Here is a 20,126-nt window from a genome sequence, read left to right on the forward strand (position 1 = left end):
TTGGACACTTTTGATAGAGAGCAGCTAAATCCACACAGTACACAGGTAGGATCTTGGATAGGAGGAATTAATTCTGTGCCACAGTATATTTGGGAACTGTATTAATGGTGTGCTCAATCTTGTAGGTGAGACCAGACCAGAAATACTGAAGAGTCTTGGTGATACCTGTGTGGCAGTCTCTCTTTTTCATTCCACTTCCCCTTTCCCTTACTCTTCTGGGCTTAGAGAAATCTGGGTTCAGGGGAGTGGGGGAGCTGGGAAATATTCAGCTGGGAACCTCTCCTTCACGCCATCTGCTTCTACGGAAACTCAAGGACTTCAGGTACACTTTGTGACAGATTGAAGTGCCCTGCAATTCTTCCGTCCGAGCAAGATGGCTGAAGGCCTAGATGTGAAGGCGTTGGCATCTGTACTAGAAGGGTTACAGAAACAATTGAGTGAAACCAGGGAAGAAGTTAGGAAATCCAATTTAGAAGCTGGCTATCTTCGTCAGAGATTAGACCAGCTGTCGGTGAGTCCCAGTCCGAACTTTGGGGGGTTAAAAGCTCCAACCTTTGATCCATCCCCTACCTCCTCCTCAAATTTAACCACACAGGTGGTACATGCCATGTCCCCGACAATTCCGTTGGCGGCCCCAGAGAGGTTTCAGGGGGATCCTCATAAGGCGCAGATATTTATGACCCAGTGCTCTTTGCATTTCCTTTGCAAGCCAATTCTATTTAAGGAGGACCAGTCCAAAGTGGCTTTCGTGCTTTCTTACCTGAGTGGTGACGCAGCAGCGTGGTCCATGCACTTGGTCACTTCTAACAGTCCAGTCTTGTATAAATTCGAAGATTTTAAAGCGGAATTTTTGCGGATTTTTGATAGAAGAACCATTTCCCAGACCACCGACAACGAACTTTTAGATTTAAAACAGGGGAATAAAGAATTGGTGGCTTATCTGGCGCAGTTTAATAAATTCATTGTAGAAACTAATTGGCCAGCAGAAAAAAGGGCAGCAATCTTCTACAGAGGACTTAAGGATGAGCTTAAGGATGGTCTTGCTCAAATTCCCAAGAGACCCACACATGTGTCGGAACTCATAGACTTAGTGCTCCAGATAGACCAACGACAATCAGAGCGGCGGAGTGAGAAACGCAAGGATTTCAAAACATTCCCTCCTCGGCTGGATCGGGTACGTGTAGAACCGGTCAAGAATAGTGAAGGCATTCCTGGAGAGGAACCCATGCAAATTGGAATGGTGAGGGGCCCTCTCACCATGGAGGAAAGAGAGAAACGTAGAATTGGAAAACTTTGCATGTATTGCGGTCAATCTGGTCATTTTGTTCGGGAATGTCCGAAAAAATCAAAGTCAAGGCAATGGGTAAAAGACAAATCCCACCAGTAGATGGAGTTGCTCTGGTGGGAGGTTCGCAAGAAACAACTCCCAAATCTCAATCTTTAGCAAACACCCTGCAGTCAGCGGCCCCTCATTTGATTTTGTCCTGCAAAATCCAATTTGGAAATTCTTTGGAGGATGATGTTGCCATTATGTTAGACTCTGGGGCAACTGGAAATTTCTGCGATATTCGTTTTGCAAAATCTTTGGGAATCCAATTTGAGAAAAAACCCCGCCCAGAGCCGGTGCGGGCAGTGGATGGAACTAATCTATCTTCGGGACCCATCATTTTTGACACCGAGAAGATCACCATTTTGGGACCGGAAGAGCATCGCAGTTATGTTCATTTCAATTTGATTGACGCTCCACAGTTTCAGATGATTTTGGGGTTACCGTGGCTCACAGAGCACAATCCTCACATTGATTGGGCGAGTCGTACGGTGGAAATGAATTCCCTTTTTTGCTCTGAGCATTGTTTTCATTCACCATCGGAAAAGATGCAGTCTACCACTTCATTGGGATTCGTTGATCATGCTCAAATGATTTGTGCGGTGGAGATACCTGAAATTCCCCCCGAATACCAAGATTTACAAGAGGTGTTCAATGAAAAGGAGGCGAATAAATTGCCACCCCATAGAGAATACGACTGTTGGATCGAGTTGGAGCCTGGAGCCTCCTTACCTTGTAGTCGGATCTATGCTCTATCGGAACCAGAAAATCTCCATTTGAAAGAGTACATTGAGCAAAATTTGGCCTGTGGTTTCATTCGACCATCTCAGTCCCCGGTGTCTTCTCCACTCTTCTTCATTCCTAAGAAGGATGGCTCTCTGAGGACTTGTATCGATTATAGAGCCTTGAATGTGGTTACAAAAAAGAACCGATATCCATTGCCTCTCATTTCAGAACTTTTAGATCAAGTGAAGGATGCTCGAATCTACACCAAGTTGGATTTGAGGGGGGCTTACCACCTAGTTCGTATGGCCGAAGGAGAGGAATGGAAGACGGCTTTCCGGACTCGTTTGGGGTTATTCGAATACCAAGTAATGCCCTTTGGTTTATGCAATGCCCCTGCTGCTTTTCAACATTTTGTAAATGATATCCTGCGAGAGTTTTTAGATCGTTTTGCAGTGGTATACATTGATGACATCCTCATTTTCTCTGATAATCAAGAAGATCATGTGGGTCATGTTCGAGCAATTTTGGAACGACTCCTGGAACACCATTTATTCGTGAAATTGGAAAAATGTGTTTTTCATTCCACCAAGGTGGAATTTTTGGGGTTTATTCTTTCTCCAGAAGGCGTATACATGGATGATTCCAAGCTGCAAGCAATTCGTTCCTGGCCAGCTCCCAAGTCTGTAAAAGAAATCCAGAGTTTTTTGGGATTTGCAAATTTCTACCGAAGGTTTATTCAAAATTTTTCCGAGAAGGTTAGTCCCATTACTAAATTGTTAAAGAAAAATGCCCGTTTTGATTGGAAAGAGGACTCAGACGAAGCCTTCCAATCCTTAAAAGCAGCCTTTGTCTCCGCCCCAATTTTGCAACATCCCGATATGAAGGAACCTTTTTTCATTGAAGCCGATGCTTCCAACCTGGCCATTGGGGGGATTTTGTCTCAACGTCATAAACAGACAGGTCAGCTGGATCCAGTGGCATATCACTCCAGAAAATTATCCTCTGCAGAAATCAATTACTCGATCGCTGACAAGGAGTTGTTAGCAGTGAAGGATGCGTTTCAGGTTTGGAGACATTATCTATTGGGGGCTAGGCATGTGGTGACAGTTTTTACGGATCACCGAAATCTGCAATTTTTGAAATCGGCACGAACCCTTACACCCCGTCAGCTACGTTGGTCACTATTCTTTGCAGATTTTGACTTTGTGTTGACTTATAAACCTGGATCTGCTGACGGTAAAGCTGATGCTCTTTCTCGCCTCAGCACTGAAGGAGGGGCAGAAATGACCACGGAAGGTTACATCATTCCCCAAGAAAAAGTGGTGGCCATCGTGGAAATTGTAGATTTGATCAGAGAAGAGTTCTGCAAAGAGGAATTTTCTAATTGGATCATGGAAGGTCAGGATCGGGAGGTTCGAGATGGGAAGCCATTTGTGCGAGGAAAGATGTTTGTTCCGAGTGAAACCCTGCAAAAGGAAGTCATTCAGCAGCTCCATGATCATCCCCTAGCTGGTCATAAGGGAGCAGACAAGACTTTGGAACTAGTAAAGAGGACCTATTTTTGGCCAGGGATGGACACTCAGGTGAGACAGTACGTAGCCACTTGTGAGCAATGTGTTAAGGGAAAGAGTTCTAGACAGTCCCCTCAGGGGTTGCTTCTGCCTTTACCTACAGCCCCCTCTCCTTGGCATACCATCTTAATGGATTTTATTGTGGAATTACTTTCCAGCCAGGGTTACTCAGTCATTTGGGTGGTAGTAGATCAGTTCACCAAAATGAGTCACTTTATTCCTTTGAAGGCCTTACCCACTGCCCCACAATTGGCCTCGTTGTTTGTCCAACACATAGTTAGGCTACACGGAGTCCCTAAGGTAGTGATTTCAGACAGGGGACCACAATTCATTTCCCGATTCTGGAGGTCATTTTTGAAAGGTTTGGGAGTAGATTCCCGTCTGTCTACCTGCTTCCACCCAGAGACAGATGGTCAGACAGAAAGAGTGAATCAGGATTTGGAGCAGTATCTTCGCTTGTACTTAATGGATCAGGAGGGAGAGTGGCCTGATTTGTTGAGCACGGCGGAGTTTGCCTATAATAATTCAGTTCATTCAGCTACTGGTTTCTCCCCATTCTTTTTGAACTCTGGTCGACATCCAAATATGATCCTGGATGGGGAAGAGGCAGAGGTTCCAGCTGCTGAGGAAGTGATTCAGAAATTACAGAAGACATTTCAGTTGGCTTCTCAGAATCTTTCCAAAGCAAAACTTGGATATAAGAAACAAGCAGACAAACGACGGAGAGAGAGTCCACAATATAAGGCTGGGGATTTGGTTTGGATTTCTACCCGACATATGAGATTAATTGGAAATAGGAAGTTTCAACCTAGGTTTGTAGGTCCATTCCCAGTTGAGCGTATGATCAATCCAGTCTGTGTCAGGGTCACTTTACCTAAATCCATGAAAATTCACCCCACCTTTCATGTCTCCTTACTCAAGCAGAGCCCCCCAATGCTGAGACAAACTCGCCCCCCAGTTTCTGTACAAGTTCATTCTGCTGAAGAATTTGAGGTGAAGAGAATTTTAGACTCTAAGAAGAGAAGAGGCAGCCTTTTCCATTTAGTGGATTGGAAAGGTTTTGGCCCTGAAGAGCGATCTTGGGAACCCAGTTCTAATGTCCATGCCCCCAAGTTGGTTGCTGACTTTCACAAGACCTATCCACAGAAACCCAGGGAGGGGCCCTTGGGCGGGGGTACTGTCAGACCTCGTTTTAAATCTATCTCCTTGGTCTGTAAGGTGTTGGCTAGACCTGCTGTTCCCACCGTCTCAGCCCTCTGGAGTTGGCGGCAGCGTCTGGCCAAATCGTGGTCTTAGTAGAATAGTGGTTCCTGGTTGTGCCATTAGCGCGTTCAGTTAGCGCTCTAGCAGTAGGCGGCAATCCGCCATTTTGTGTGCTCGAGAATACCTCTCTGCGCACTTCAACTGTTGTTTTTCCGGCGGCAGGTCGCGCTTCTCAAGCGTTCCCTTAAGCCCGCATTTCTGACAGGGAATTATCATTCCCTTTTGTTTCCTGTAATCCTCAGTACTTAATGAGGTTTGCGTCAACCAAGTGTCCAAGTTCATTATTCCTAATTCCGGATGTTCTCAGTGAAGGAACCTGTAGCGGCTCCCTGAAATTCCTCGACGGCCGCCTTCCAGCGTTTCCCGTTCTGTACCTCTGGTCTGAGAGTGAAACTCTCGTTTCCTGTGCCCAGTGTCTGTGAGGTAATTCGGCAGGAAGGTGTCCTGCGTGCCTGTGTTCCAGCTTAACCGAAGACCACTGGTAGGAGTTTTCTGAATTATGATTTGCAAGTTCGTTTATTCAATTTGAGATATCTTCCGGATTTCTGTCCTTCTGCTCAGCACAATTTCTAAGACTTGTAGAGACATTGTTTGGAGCCAAAACGAGTCTTGTGTACTGAGTAAAGACACTCTTTCTATGAACTGACTGAACATTACAAGTCATAAGTAGGCGTCATTACAGAACTAAGTCTTCCTTACAGAGAGTGAGCCTTCTCAGAAGAGTTCTTCCCCGGCTACCAGTCTACAAGTATATAGGGGTACTAAATGATATGCATATTATTGATACCAATGTATACCAACTGAAATATCACCTAACGCCTCCTGAACTACTTCAAGGGCTATCAAGTCAGGGTCAAGCAACTCACTCATTCTCTTTGGACACTTTTGATAGAGAGCAGCTAAATCCACACAGTACACAGGTAGGATCTTGGATAGGAGGAATTAATTCTGTGCCACAGTATATTTGGGAACTGTATTAATGGTGTGCTCAATCTTGTAGGTGAGACCAGACCAGAAATACTGAAGAGTCTTGGTGATACCTGTGTGGCAGTCTCTCTTTTTCATTCCACTTCCCCTTTCCCTTACTCTTCTGGGCTTAGAGAAATCTGGGTTCAGGGGAGTGGGGGAGCTGGGAAATATTCAGCTGGGAACCTCTCCTTCACGCTATCTGCTTCTACGGAAACTCAAGGACTTCAGGTACACTTTGTGACAGACACGCTCAGTCTGCATGGTCCTACCTGGGTGGACCTTAAGTCACCGTCCCGTGGTGGTGTGCCTGTGCCATCCGCTGTGCAACCAGGGCCACTAACACTGTGCAGCTCTAGTCAGGGACCCCGTCTCATAGAATATTGGATGACCTCTGAGAGGATGGTCGCTAATGCCATGTGTCTGTGGCCCTGCGCTGTCTGCTGCCTCCGACCTCAACTGTGGTCCACCAGGGCTCATATATTAAATCGAGTCCTGACCGGCCCTGACGAGGCATCATCGGAGGAGGCACACGCCACCATCGCCAGCACCACCTCCAACCGCCATCTGACAGAGTTGAAACAGTGGTACTGGCAGACTAGCAGAGTTGCTCACAACTGTTGTGGATGCCATCATCTGCCTGATATCCTGCTCAGCACTCCAGGTGCCACTTACTCAGTGCATGGACTGTTACTGATTGAGTTTTGTGCTGTGGAGAGGATGCGCAGCAATGTCATCTCAGGCAGTGTGGGAGACCTGGGATGTTTATGAGGAAGATGATGCAGGTCTAACACACCACAGTGCACCTGCATCAGGAATATCCCTAAGGGACACAATCCTATACAATTCATTCACATGAACACGCTCAGCTCCAGTGCCCCAACCTCATTACTCAGTAACTCACGGACACTTCTGTTTGCTTATTGTGTGTCCTTTGTGCTTGCTCCAGCTACCACCATGATGCTTTGCTGTAGTTTCTGTAATGCTGGTATGTTCAGTTTCCATTTTGATATTGATCACTGTTCAAGTTGTTGCCAGTACCAACCACTCCGTGAGGGCTGGCTTACTCTCACCCAACACACATCCTGCACAGGCGTCACTGTACATGTGACCCTGCCAATAAAGGGACCGGGCTCACGTGCCCCGTAGCCAGTTCAGCATACTATCTGCATGTGTCCGTGTGGTCATGATGTGTGCATGAGGGCCCTGGGCCCTACAACATTACATTGTGCTGTGTACAGCGGACGCAGACATGTCACCGCAGGCAGCGGGTAAGAGCTTGGACGTGTAGCTTGGTCGTCAGCCACGCAATACATAAAGCAAGTGGGCTGGGCCGTCGTACACAGGTCCAGCACGGGTGTGTGACTGATAATAATGAGGCTCTGGCCGTGGCTCAGTACAGATAATGTACAAATGCATGTGTCTCTGCCGCAGTGTGGGTCTCCTTTGTGGGGTGTACGTGGTCCATAAAGGGAATGGGACACCCACATATCTGATCCAGTTCATCTACCATGGGTTCCGACCCCACCCGCACCTGTTCGGCCACCTCCTTTTGGCATTCTGACACCTGGCATTGGGATGCCATGTGTGGGTCGGTGAAGTGTTGGGAGCCAGCCGTGCTTGCAGGTACTTCCTGCTGTGTGGTCTGTTGCAGGGTCTGGGTTCTCCTCTATGTAGCTTGACTGCCCTGGTGGTGGGTTGCGTGGGATGTCCAAGGCTGTTGTAGGGCTTTGGTGTGGTGGTCCTTTCCGGCATCTCTGATGAGTGGTCTGGTCTGCTCTGCTGGAGGTGTTGTGTGTCTCTCTGCAATGTGAAGGGGAGATGCATGTTGACATTGTGTTGACATGTATGTTGGCACATTGTTCTTGTTTACATGCAGACTATGTGACAATGTACATTGTGACTGTTTTGTCGGTGCTGGATTTAGATGCGGGACAGTAGACATTTGGACTACATGACAGATGTGAGGTTGTACGCAAACATTTCCATCTAACAGTTTCCATCTCTGTCAGATGTAGTTGACCTGTTTCAGCGCATGTGCTGAGCCAGTTGTGTCCTCTGCTCTGCAGTGTCGGGGTTGCACATTGTACCACATTGTCGTCAATGTGGATGTGCTGTTATTGCTATGTGTGTGTGCTGCAGTGTGGCACAGGGATCAGGGACATGATCCAGGGTCATTGTGGGTGTGCAGTGTGCTGCACATCATTGTGCATGTATGCCATTGTGCCCATCTCCCCCCGTCCCCCCTGGCCATGGTCGTTACTCACCCTGTTGATGTTGTGTCAGGTCCTCCCGAGCTGTGTCCGGACTCCCGACTACTTGCCCCATCTCCACACTAATGACTGTGGCCTCTGTTTCCTCCAGCTCCTCCTGTGGTGCAGGACTCCCACCTTCAGTCGCCATTGCTGCCTTCCTGTTGGTGGTACAAAAGGGGGTGGTGATGGACGGAGTATCTGAACCAATCAAACACTTACACCCAGTCAACAGATCTGGGTTTAATCCTTCACCGTTCTTTAGCCCACTCTGCCACCCCAGTTCAGACATGGCCATATGCAAATCAGTCTGACCCTGTACCTCATGGGACAGTCCAGCCCGAACTGCCAAGCCATGCCTTCCCTGGACCAGAAACGAGCTTCCTAGGACCGGTTTCTGGCATTTCAGCAATCTTCAGCCAGGCTTGCTTGAATCCAGTGGCAAAGTGAACAAGGGACTCACGTCTGAGCATACCCTGCCAACTTATGGCGAACAAAGTGGTACAAAAGGGGGTAGTGATGGATGGAGCATCTGAACCAATCAAACACATCACCGTTCTTTAGCCCACTCTGCCACCCCAGTTCAGACATGCAAATCAGTCTGATCCTGTGCCTGATGGGAACAGTCCAACCCGAACTGCCAGGCCATGCCTTCCCTGGACCGGAAACAAGCTTCCTAGGACCGGTTTCTGGCATTTTAGCCGTCTTCAGCCTGTTGGCAGTGGCTTTCTGCCTGGTTCATATTTTCACATTATGCCAGCGCCTCCCCACCACTCTGACTGCATTTACCGTGGTCTGATTGTGGGTCAGTTGATGGTAGTGTTCTGTCACCTCCGTGACACTGATCTGGATTTGCTGCGGACTGCTCCCCGTCTTCCTCTCCCTTTTCTCCTTGGCCTTCCCTGACCCCGTTGATCCTTGCTGATGGTCTGTGGGGCTTATGGGGTTCGTGTTGGCCTCTGCGCTCGGTCAGGGTGCATTCATGTTGCTACGCACTTTGGATTGTTTCAATTGTGTTGTTTTTGTGGCTTTTATAGTGCATTTTCTCACCAGACGCGTGGGATTTGCAGGGCTGCCACTGGTTTTCACAGCTTTTTTTATCACAATTGGCCTCATCGCAAGTTTTCTTGTGTTCGTGTTTTGCATTTTTGCGCTGTCGCGTTGACTTTATCGCGGTCATTTGACGCATTGTCGGGGGCCTATCCCATGGTGCCTCCGTGTTGTGAATACTTAGTTAACGCGGCGTAATTTCACCACGATAGACTGCGATGTTGAAGGTTGCATTGTTACTTTTGCGATGGTTATCACACGTTCCTGCGAATATTCCTAGTTGTTTTCATATTTTACAAAGTCAAAATGATTATATGAAACATTATGTAGTTAGCAATGTCATTCAGTACATCATTTTAGATGTCTTGTATGATATCACATGTGCAGACTATTGTTCATCTCACCCTCAGGGCTCTGGAGGTCCTGGAAGACCCAAGGAGGTGGAGAAGAAAGAGAAAAGTGGTCACTTTACAGATATGACGAACTACAAGAAAAACAAGCATTATCAATACCAATAGGTCTGGCTTTAAAGAATGTTGTATAGTAATGTGAAGCATTATAAGTAAATGGCATATGGATTCGTGTGGAAGTAAAGATCTGTAGAATAATATTGGTGTAGGGTAAAAGGTAAGGTGACAGTGAAACTTTCAAGCCCTCCTGCCATCTGTGATGCTGCCAGAGAAAGACAAACACTATAAAATATCTAGTTATCTGAGACACTTTTAAAGCATTGCAGTTTAATGTGTGAGCCCCTGAAAGTTCAAGATCACGCAGATGGATGAATAAATCAAATGAAAACAGCTGATGGAGGGTAAGCACTTATTTTGTGAAAGCACACAACCTTTGTCCAGTCAAAACATGTAAGGCTGGGTCCCAACTTGAGGGCGGAGACAAAGGCCCTTTCTAGCGGTGCTAGCTTCTGCCGTCAAGCCAGGCCATAGCAAGCTTAATCTTTCACTGATTTTACAAGTGGATTGGTTAGTAACCTGGATTCAAATCGCCTGTGCATTATCCATTCCAATGGAAGCCATACCCAATACGTCCGCATAGTGGGTATTTGCTGAGTACATCATAGAGGCAAAAACATATGGTTAATTCCAGTCGGTCTTGTTATTAAGACAGAACGTTTGGTGGTTCCGAGCCTGTCAGCAGAACCTGTCGGCCCTGTCAGGTCCCTCACTCGGAAGAGCTGGCAGCTCCGGAGCTGTCGGAACATTGAGTCATCACGGAAGAACCTGCCCCATGTCAAAACAGAGCAGGGTCGTTTGTCTTTCGCTCCTGATTTACCGCGGCCACATTTTCAACATCTCAGGAAAGCCATCGACCAGTGGCACGGCCTCAAGGGGAACAGGAAAAGGGTTGGGTAATGTTTTTTCTCTCGTTAGCACGGTATAAATTCTGCTAAATCCCATGCGCTGATGTCTGTCAAGGAAATTATGGCTAAACTAACTGGCTGTGACACTGGGCTATTTTTGGTAGCTCAATCGCATACACTGTCTTAAGGCTGCTTTTTATATTCCTGAGGAAAATGTCGCTGCCCTTATGAACAATGTTTCCAGAAGTACCATTGCTTTGTGTAAAAGTGGATATATTATGCGCAGCTTGCCATTTTAAGGCCAATGATCGCCTGAAGTTAGTTTTAGTTTCCATACCTACTATGACCGCCGGGTTTGAGTATGTTTGTCTGGATCATAACGCTGTCTGGATAGGCAGAGCTTGAAAGCAAGCTTCTAATAAGCATGGAAAGTGGTTTAATTTAACGCATTACCATCTATTTATGAAAATCGATGTTTTGAGCCTAACCAGATCCGACTCTCTTGATTTTAAAATATGCTATTTTGTGTGTTTAATATCATAGCAAGGTACTTGACTGGCAGCACTTAAAGCTCCGAGGCTTTTCAAAGCAATTGAGGGTACTGCATATTCAGGGAATATGCCAACCAAGGCAGCATTGGACACTCTTAAACCTCTAAACCTGGCTTCACGGAGTTTTCGACAACTAAAATACGTTCAACATCTCATGCAGGTCTCATGCTTTTTGTTGCTCCATTGACTATGGGGAGACGTTTGAGAGCCCTTGTCTCTGCTTCTTCCCTACTCCATCAATACCCTTTGCTCCTATCTTTCTTAGACACCTTCCTTCTGATGCTGATGCTTTGCCCTTGGCTTTCACCCTGTCAGTATTTCAGATTTTTCTCCACCTGCCTTGTTCAATCAGACCGTGAGCTGGCATCCCTACCTTTAATCTTTTTTAGGTCTCACATAGAGAGAGCTTTAGCAGACTGATGAGAGCTCTTGTCAACACACAACCCACAGCACACAATACACAAATTAAACATTGACTTACATAAACGTACAGGCACAAAAAGGGGCTTTTAGATAGCCCTTTTAGCCATTGGCTACTCTGGTTCAATTGGCTTTAATTACTGGCAGACAGGGTTGTCAATTTACAATAACCTTTTGCAGATGTAAACTGCTGGAACAGAAAAGCTTCTCTCATAGTGACGGACATGAACCGCTGGCCTAATTGTCCCATCTACCTGGATCCTTGGTAATGCTTTGTGGTCAAGAGCAAACACAGATCATGCGTGTGAGCTATGACTTAAGCCTGTCTCACGGAGTGTAGTCTGCTTAGACCTGAAAGGGCACCTAAAGTAATACGCTCATGAACTATAAGGCCACTCTTTTCACCTGGAGTGAAGTAGCATGAGCTCTGTGGTGACAACCAGGATTAATGATCCTTAGAGTGAATAAGTCTGTTGTACCTGTGTAAGCAAAGTGTTGCTTCCTTGTACACTCCAATTAAGTTCTGCTGCTGAGTACTTATGTGAGGATCTGGATATACTATTTGATATGACTGAGGGACTTTATCATGGTGTTACAGACTCTGGCTTGGGTCCAGTCAGTACTGGTTGCTTAACCTTAACCTCAACCCTGGGTAGCTGTGGCTGCGAGCAGTAAGGCTTAACAATGGAACTTTAGGGCTTATTTACAAGCCCTGTTCACTGCCGGAATACCACTTTTTTTTATATTCCGTTGGTGCACTGGGCTTAGCCATATGTACAAGACTACATAAAGCCAACCTACCTGGATTTTATGGCCTTATAGATATGAAGTAAGACAAAGCAGTGCAAGCCACTGCGTTGCCTTACACTGCGTCAAAGATGCGTTCCATGGGTGTTGCTGATCCCATGAAACACCCATAAACGTCAATGCTACCCCAGATTTACAATGTCTCGTAAACCTGGGGCAGTGCCAAAACCTTACATCTCCCTAGAGCAGATGTAATGAGAAGTTGTGTTTTCCTCTTTCCACGTAGGCTGCATTCAGCAGCACACATGGAATTAGGAATTAGCCACTTGTGATTGTTTTTGTGCAGGAAGGTCTCACTTCCTTCCCAAAAACAATCCTGTCAACAACACAGACACCCATGCATCATGGTGCTCAGCTGCAAATTGCGCTCTAGTGCAAGAAGAAAGGACAAGAATGCACCAGATCTTGTAAATGCGTGGCATTCCTGCCCTTTCTAACTGGCATAAGGCAGCACAGCAAAATGACTTGTGGCGCTTCCCTATGCTAGTTGTATGCCTCTAAGTGTGAAGCATTTGGCAGCAATCACCAAACAACAAAAATTAAAAAAAACACACCAATAAAAAGATACATTTCATACAATATAGCATATTTTTATGACTTGTTATAGACCTTAAGAATCAAAATATACCAGAGAGTTCCGGGAATACAGATTTTTTAACTTTTTATCACTTTCAAATGCAACCGTAAACAATCCATTACAATGAATCTGGTCACAACCAACACCGTCGGGGACAGCAGACATGTCTGCACATTTGAGCTATCTCTGAATTGTCCTTTGGGTTGCCCTTCGTCCAGTAGAGAAAAATCTTCTGCAGTAGCAACCAGAGAGACAGCTTGGAATATTTGAGCTTTAATATCACCAGTGCCATTTTAGGGCGATTAGCCACCTGACCCTTGGAGTTTCTGATTCAGACTGGAGCCGGGAATCAACTTTTCCCTGAGGCCAGCATGCAGAACAGGGACCAAACTCTGCTAGCCCAAACTGCAGCAGATGCAGTCGCTCTGACCTCACAGCCTCCAATGGGTGCAAAGTGGGCTTCTTCTCGCCCTCTTTCCAAATCCAGTGAGTACTGAGGGGCAGCTCTACTTATCCGAGGAAAGTAGACCTCCTCGGTCGGCCGGTCACTAGCCACTGGGCTACTGGGTCCCCTCCTCTCTAGTGACAAAGTTACTGTGATATGTGGCATCTGGCTATCCCAGAGTGCCCCATTCTTGCCCCCTCCAAGATGGCAAGAATGGGGCTTTCAGGGATAGAGTCGTCCTAGATCGTCGGAAGCAGGGTAGCCCACCTTAGAGCTGTCGCTATCAGTGAGCTACAAGCCCATGGTAAAACTGGTTTGGATACAGGTTTCCCCTTAGCTCTGTCTCATAATTGTCTGCAGGAACAAAAGTAATTCTACTCAGGAATGTTGCCATAGGCTGCAGCTTTGAAGCCTGCCTTTTGGGTTAACACCCTGAGAGGCCAATCTCGGAGAGGAGGTGACACCTCGCTCTGGGGCAACTGCCTTTGTTCCTGGGCCTGGGAGTCATTCACACATGTGCGCAGGCAGTCAGAAACCCATCTATGTGTGAGTGCCTTTCTGAGGCTACTCGACCAGCTAGAGTGCAGAGAGTCAACTTTCTAAAAGTTGTGTAACTTTAATAGTGACTTTAACTCTGGTTTGGCATCAGGTCGGATTAAATACCCTGACTAATTTGATACCTTACTTGAACCTGTTGGGTGGTCCCATTCAGGAGTTAGATGAGCTGCGGTGAAAACCATTTAACCCCGTGTTAGCCAATGAGGCTTCTAACTTTTCCACAGCAAAACAACAATTTAGAAGTATTGCTGCTTAGATGTACTAAAAATCATATGTCTTACTTAAGTGTCTATAGCTCCTTGCCTTTGGGCTTCATAGGCCTTCCTTAAGAGAGACTTACATATATGCTTAAACGAAGTGGTGGGCTTGCCATTAGGTGTAAAGGCAAAGCTGAACTAGCAGTGCCACACACTGCCCTGTCAGTATGCAAAGCAGGCTGGGATCCCTTTTTGGCTCTGTCACATGGAGGGTGGCACAGCCAGTGCTGTAGCCCTGGGTGAACAATCTGTCTTAAATGCACAGGGTACCTAGGGTACATATACTAAGGACTTTTAAGTAAGTCAGTCCATGCCAATTTGGCGGATGAAATTAAACATACCTTTTGTAATCGGTCAGAACACTGGCACTGAGGACTGGTTAGCAGGCCTCGGTGCACTCTTAGTGTTGAAAAACCAACATCTAATAGTCCAAATTGTGCAAAAAGTGGGAGGAAACTTTCACACAAGTCTGTTTCCTTATAACGTCCCTCAACAGTTGGCCTGCACTAGGTTGTGTGCAGAGGGATGATGTATGTGTGCCTGACAGATGGTACAGTGCAGGAGTAATAGTGCAAGTGATTGGTGTATTCACAAGGATGTACATGTGCCAGAGAGATTGTACAGTGCAGGTGGAATAGTGTGAGCAGTTGTGTGTGCCTAGTAGGATGTGAGCGTGCCTGCGTGAAGGTATATCACATAGGAGGTTGTATGAGCACTCTGGGATGTATGTGCACCCGGGAAGAGGTACAGTACATTGGAGACTGCGTGTGTTTGAATGCATGAGTGAGCAGGAGTATGTGTGCACCTGTGAGGGACAACATTTATTTATTTATTTATTTATTTATTTATGTTTTTGTATAGCGCAGGAAGTCAATCCTCGAAAGGATATCTCCGCGCTTCATTATTACCAAAAGAGCCAAAAGACTGATAACTGGGATAAGGTATAAAAGGCGTAACTAATAGGCTACAAATAGGAATGTTTTCAGGGACTTCTTGAAGGATTGGAAATTAGTTGTACTTTTGAGATCGCAAGGCAAAGAGTTCCGGAGGATGGGGCCTTTGTAGGACAGGGCTCGTCCTCCCTGCCTGGCTTTTTTTATCCTAGGGACCTGGAGTAGTTGATGACCACTAGATCGCAGAGTGCGACTGGTAATGTAGGGATTGAATATTTTTTCCAGATATTTAGGTCCTTTGCCAAATAGACATCTATGAATAGTGCAGCATATTTTAAATTTGACACGCTGTCTAATTGGCAGCCAGTGGAGTTTTGACAGCAAGGGGAGTGGGGCAGATCTTGGTTGGGCATTGAGGACTAGTCTCGCAGCAATGTTCTGGATCACCTGCAATCTCTGCAGTTGTTCCTCATTTGCAGAGATCAGCAGGCCATTGCAATAGTCCATCCTGCTTACGACTAGGGCCTGAACGAGAGTCTTCCTGTAGGAGTCGGAAAGGAATGGGAAGACACGCCGTAGCAGACCTATGACTTGGAAGCAGGAGCCTGCTACTTGGTTTATGTGTTCTTTGAAGAGCAGTGCTCTATCTAGGCGTACCCCAAGGTTTTTAACAGTTTGTTTGGGGCTTGGGGTTGGTCCTAAATCTAAGGGCCACCAGTCCGGAGACCACAAAGTTGAAGCCTCCCCAAACAGCATTACCTCAGTCTTGCCTACGTTACACTGGAGGCGATTGCTGGCCATCCAGTGGGAGATTGCCCTCATTCCTTCCGCAAAAGATTTTTTTATTGCGGGCGTTAAGGTTTTAAAAGGGAACAAAAGCTGTGTGTGGCGTCAGCGTACGACACAGGGGTGAACCCGTAAGATCTTACAATGTCTGCCAAGGGAGCCACATACACGTTGAAAAGTGCGGGGCTCAAGCATGAGCCCTGTGGTACTCCCTTGGTGAGCTCCCTTGAGATAGACTTGTGGGAGCCCATCTCACCTCTTGTTGGCGATCCGAAAGAAAGCTCTCCAGCCAAGAGAGGGCCATCCCTTCCACTCCCCTCTCCTTCAGACAACCGAGAAGTATCTCATGGGAAACAGTATCGAAGGCAGCGGATAAGTCCAACAGCACTATAATCACTGAGTTCCCTCCATCCAGTGACATCTTGATGTTATCGGTCACTGAAAGGAGGGCAGACTCAGTGCTGTGGTTTGGCCTAAATCCAGATTGCGAGAGGTCCAGGCCCTCCGCTGCTTCGATATGCTTGGATAAATGGATGTTGACGTGTCTCTCGGTCATCTTACTGAGAAGGGGTAGGAGGGAAATGGGTCGGAGGTTGGAGAGATCAGTCCATGGAGTTGCTACATTCTTTCGGATTGGATTCACCACTGCTTTTTTCCATTCTTTAGGTACGGATCCTTCCCTGAGAGAGTGGTTGATCAGTGTTAAATAATGGGGTTTAAGCAAATTTTGCAAAGAAACAGTGGTTTTGGCTGATAGGAGATCATCTGGAGATCCAGATTTTATATGATTCATTAGGGAGATAAGTTCTGATTCATGGACTGCAGGGAATGCCGTGAGTGTTGCTTTACTCCGAGTGGGCACAGTGGATGAGGAAGGTAAATTATTGCTATTGTTATGTAGGATGGGAACCGATAGAATTTTATCATAGATCAAGTTGATTTTATTTTTGAAGAACAGGGAGATTTCATCGCACAGTTGTTGGGAGAATTCATCAGGGCTTTTACAAGCTGTTGGTTTAACAAAGTCCTGAAGGATTTTAAATAATTCCTTGGAGCGGTTACCCGCTTCTGCGAGACGTTGAGAAAGACTATTCCTCCGAGCAAGTCTGATGTTTTTATAATATCTGGCTTGCGACTCCTGATATACTTTTTTATTTTCTTCAGAATGAGTCTTTCTCCACTTTTTTTCCAACCTCCTACAGTTTTGTTTTTTTCTGTTCTAAGCTCTTCAGTGTACCATGATTCCTGTTTGGTTGCAGGGTATTCTTTGTGTAATTTTAAGGGAGCTATAAGATCAATTGCTCCTCTGAGGGACGTGTTAAGATTGGTTAGAACTGTCTCTGTGCTGTCAGTCTCTAAAAGAGTGGGCTGCTTCCATGTCTTTTGCAATTCCTCTGTTGTGACTTTATACCATTGCCGACGCCACACAGAGGGGAGGGGATTTCTATTGGAGGACTTGGCCGCCTTAGATATAGAAAATTCCACAACGTGGTGGTCAGACCAAATTATTTGAGTTGGGGGGAGACAGTGCACCCTAGGAAAATTGGTGAAGACCAAATCCAGGGTGTGTCCACCTATATGGGTGGGTTCGTGATTTAATAAGGTCAGACCAAGGGAGGATAGTTCTGAGACCAGGGACATTGTTTCAGGAAGTGAGGAATTATCAGCATGGACGTTGAAATCGCCAAGAAGAAGAAAATCATCCTTGGCTTTAAAATGAGGGGCCAAAAGTTCCAGTAGTACAGGGGGGAAGCCTATGGCGGGCCCCGGGGGGCGATAAACCAAGGCTCCTTTCCAAAAATTTTTTGTGGCATATTGTATTTTAAAAATTATAATTTCAAGGAGAGGGCTATATTTCTGTTCTAAAATAGTGACTTTCAGATGTTCTTTATATACAATAGCTAAGCCACCACCTATTTTCTCTGGACGGTCAAAATGGGTAAACTTATATCCAAGGGGGACCCCTACAGCTATTGCGGGGATCGTGTGGGGTTTCAACCAAGTTTCCGTCAGGAAGCAGAGGTCAGGCTTAGTAGTGTGTATTAGGTCCCAAACCTCAAGTTGGTGTCTGGGAAGGGAACGAACGTTTAAAAGGAGGCATTTTGTTTCCTTTGTCCCTTTGGTTGAAGCTTGTTCCTTTAGGTTTAACGTTTCAGAAATAGGTTTGGTGTAGGTGGCTTGATGTTTACAGTGTATACAGGAAAAAGGGCCCTCAGGGCACGGCCAAGAATCTTTGGCGCATCTAGGATGAGGGTTAGGTCTAAGATGTAATAAGGTTTGGGGCGAATACCTGATGAGTATGGGTGTCGAGTCCATGGCCCCTGGTCCCGTCCTGTCGCGGACGGGCGCAGACGGGCAGGACTGTGGCACGACTCCGGCGCAGGTCCGGCGCGACCGCTGTACGCGTCCGCTGCGCGGAGTCGTGACCGTTCTTTTTAAGGCGCTGCTAGAGCGCGTCACCTGCCTGGCCCACACCCAATATGGCCGCCACAAACCGAAGTCCCAGCCCTCAGCGTCAATACTCGGCCGAGGGCGGTCCGGAGGCAGGAGAGGGGGGAAGGCACACAGAGCGCTGAGAAGCGCTAGCAAAGTCTCTACAATTTCAAAGTCACAGGCGCTTATTATTCAAGCGCTGCAAACACTGCATTCACACAAAGTATTAAAATACCGGGTAAGAGCTTAAAATATTCGAGTGATAGAGAGAGACCTCCCAGCTTCCGCCTCAGGAGGGAAAAGATTAGCTACTGTTGGTTATTGCATGCAAAACACTGGGTTCCATTTTGGAAGACCTAGGCTTTGCTAGAGTTGCAGGGAGAGGTCGAGTTTCCTCCAGACAGATTTGTTGATTGCTGTTCTGCTAAGAGCTGGGCAAGACCCACATGGGAGCAAGGAAGAGTCAGGCCCTTAAGTGCACTTCAAAAGGAGCACTTTGATTCTGAAAGGAGGTCACTGGTCAAAGGTCTTGGACTCATCTGAGCAAGGAGATGGATCTGATAAGAGACTCATAAAGAGTAGGAATGGGACTCTTTGGTAATCTTTTGAAGTACATGCAACTGGAGCTGACATTCAGGTGTGAGCCTCTGGTCACTTCTTTGGCCTGTGTTTAGGGCCATCATGAAGGGAGACTGTCCTGCTGTGATAGACTGCTCTTTGGAGGAAGAGTACAACAAAGGAGTGGACACTTCAAAGTCAGCAACCCCCAGAACAAGAACTTCAAATACAGAGACGCTAAATCACAAGTGTGTCTGCAAATGAATTATAAAAGGGAGAGCTTGAAACTTCCAAGTTGTTAAACTGCAGTTGTAGCATGGAGAAGTTCAGAATTGGTTCCGTCTATAATGACCTGGATTGAGCACTACAGGTCTGCCAGTCTCCCATGCTGGCTGAGGGGACATCACCCAAGAGGATCAAGAACACTCATTTCAATTCTGTAGCTCCAGCTTCTACCTGAGGCAAGACCAGTGGGCCTTCTGAGGTGAAGGAGGTTGCTAAACAGGAGCTTGGTCCGGTGGAGATCAGTTGCTTGGATCCTGGGAGCTGAGTTTGAGATCCAGGTCTCTGGTCTGTCGGGACCACCACACTGATCGGGCTGTTGGCCCCGTGCCAAAATCTGTGACCCTTTTCCAGATAGGAGCAGTAGTGAAGAATAGGGGTTACCATCCTTTGTGCTGCCCTGTGAGAGATGGAGGGCTGTTGTATATTGTGGCGAATTGACTTGCTGGGGGCCTTCACCTTGTTTGTATATATCATTTCTATACAAAACCAACTTAAAATACACAAACATTAGAATGAGTGGGTTATGTAGGTTTTACATCAACATAGAGGCGCCAAATAACACAAGCGAGAAAATCTCATTAATTTTGTGTCACCAAATGTATTCTCTTGTTGCATCCGGAGATTAGTCCAGCAGAATATGATTTGTTGGTAGTTCAAGCCTTTACGTTAAATCCTTCAAAACACAAGTACTGCAGTGATGATTTGGAAGCCAGAGAAAAGCAAGCTAAGGAGAAATTCATTGCTGAATCAGACGATGTTAACCCATAAAGGATTTGAGAGTGGTCTATACCTGTTGAATTCTGCCTAAAATTCTAACGGTAGTAATGGAATGTAGGGAGTTGGATATTAAGGTGGTGATGCAGGGTGGCAATGGTGTCCCACTCGATAAAGGACGAGGAGTACCTGTTGACCAGAATTTGCAAATGGATATATTTATGCTGAAGAAAACCATGTTATGTCATAATTAAAATAGGTTGGGCTATTGGAAGCATGAGTGCCGATCAAATCCAAATCAAATGCAATTTTATGGCCAAGGGCCTAATATGAATGTAATGCCAGCTCTAAACATGCAAATGCAATGACCTC

Source organism: Lissotriton helveticus, chromosome 7 (genome assembly GCF_964261635.1).
Source record: "Lissotriton helveticus chromosome 7, aLisHel1.1, whole genome shotgun sequence".
Taxonomy (NCBI): domain Eukaryota; kingdom Metazoa; phylum Chordata; class Amphibia; order Caudata; family Salamandridae; genus Lissotriton; species Lissotriton helveticus.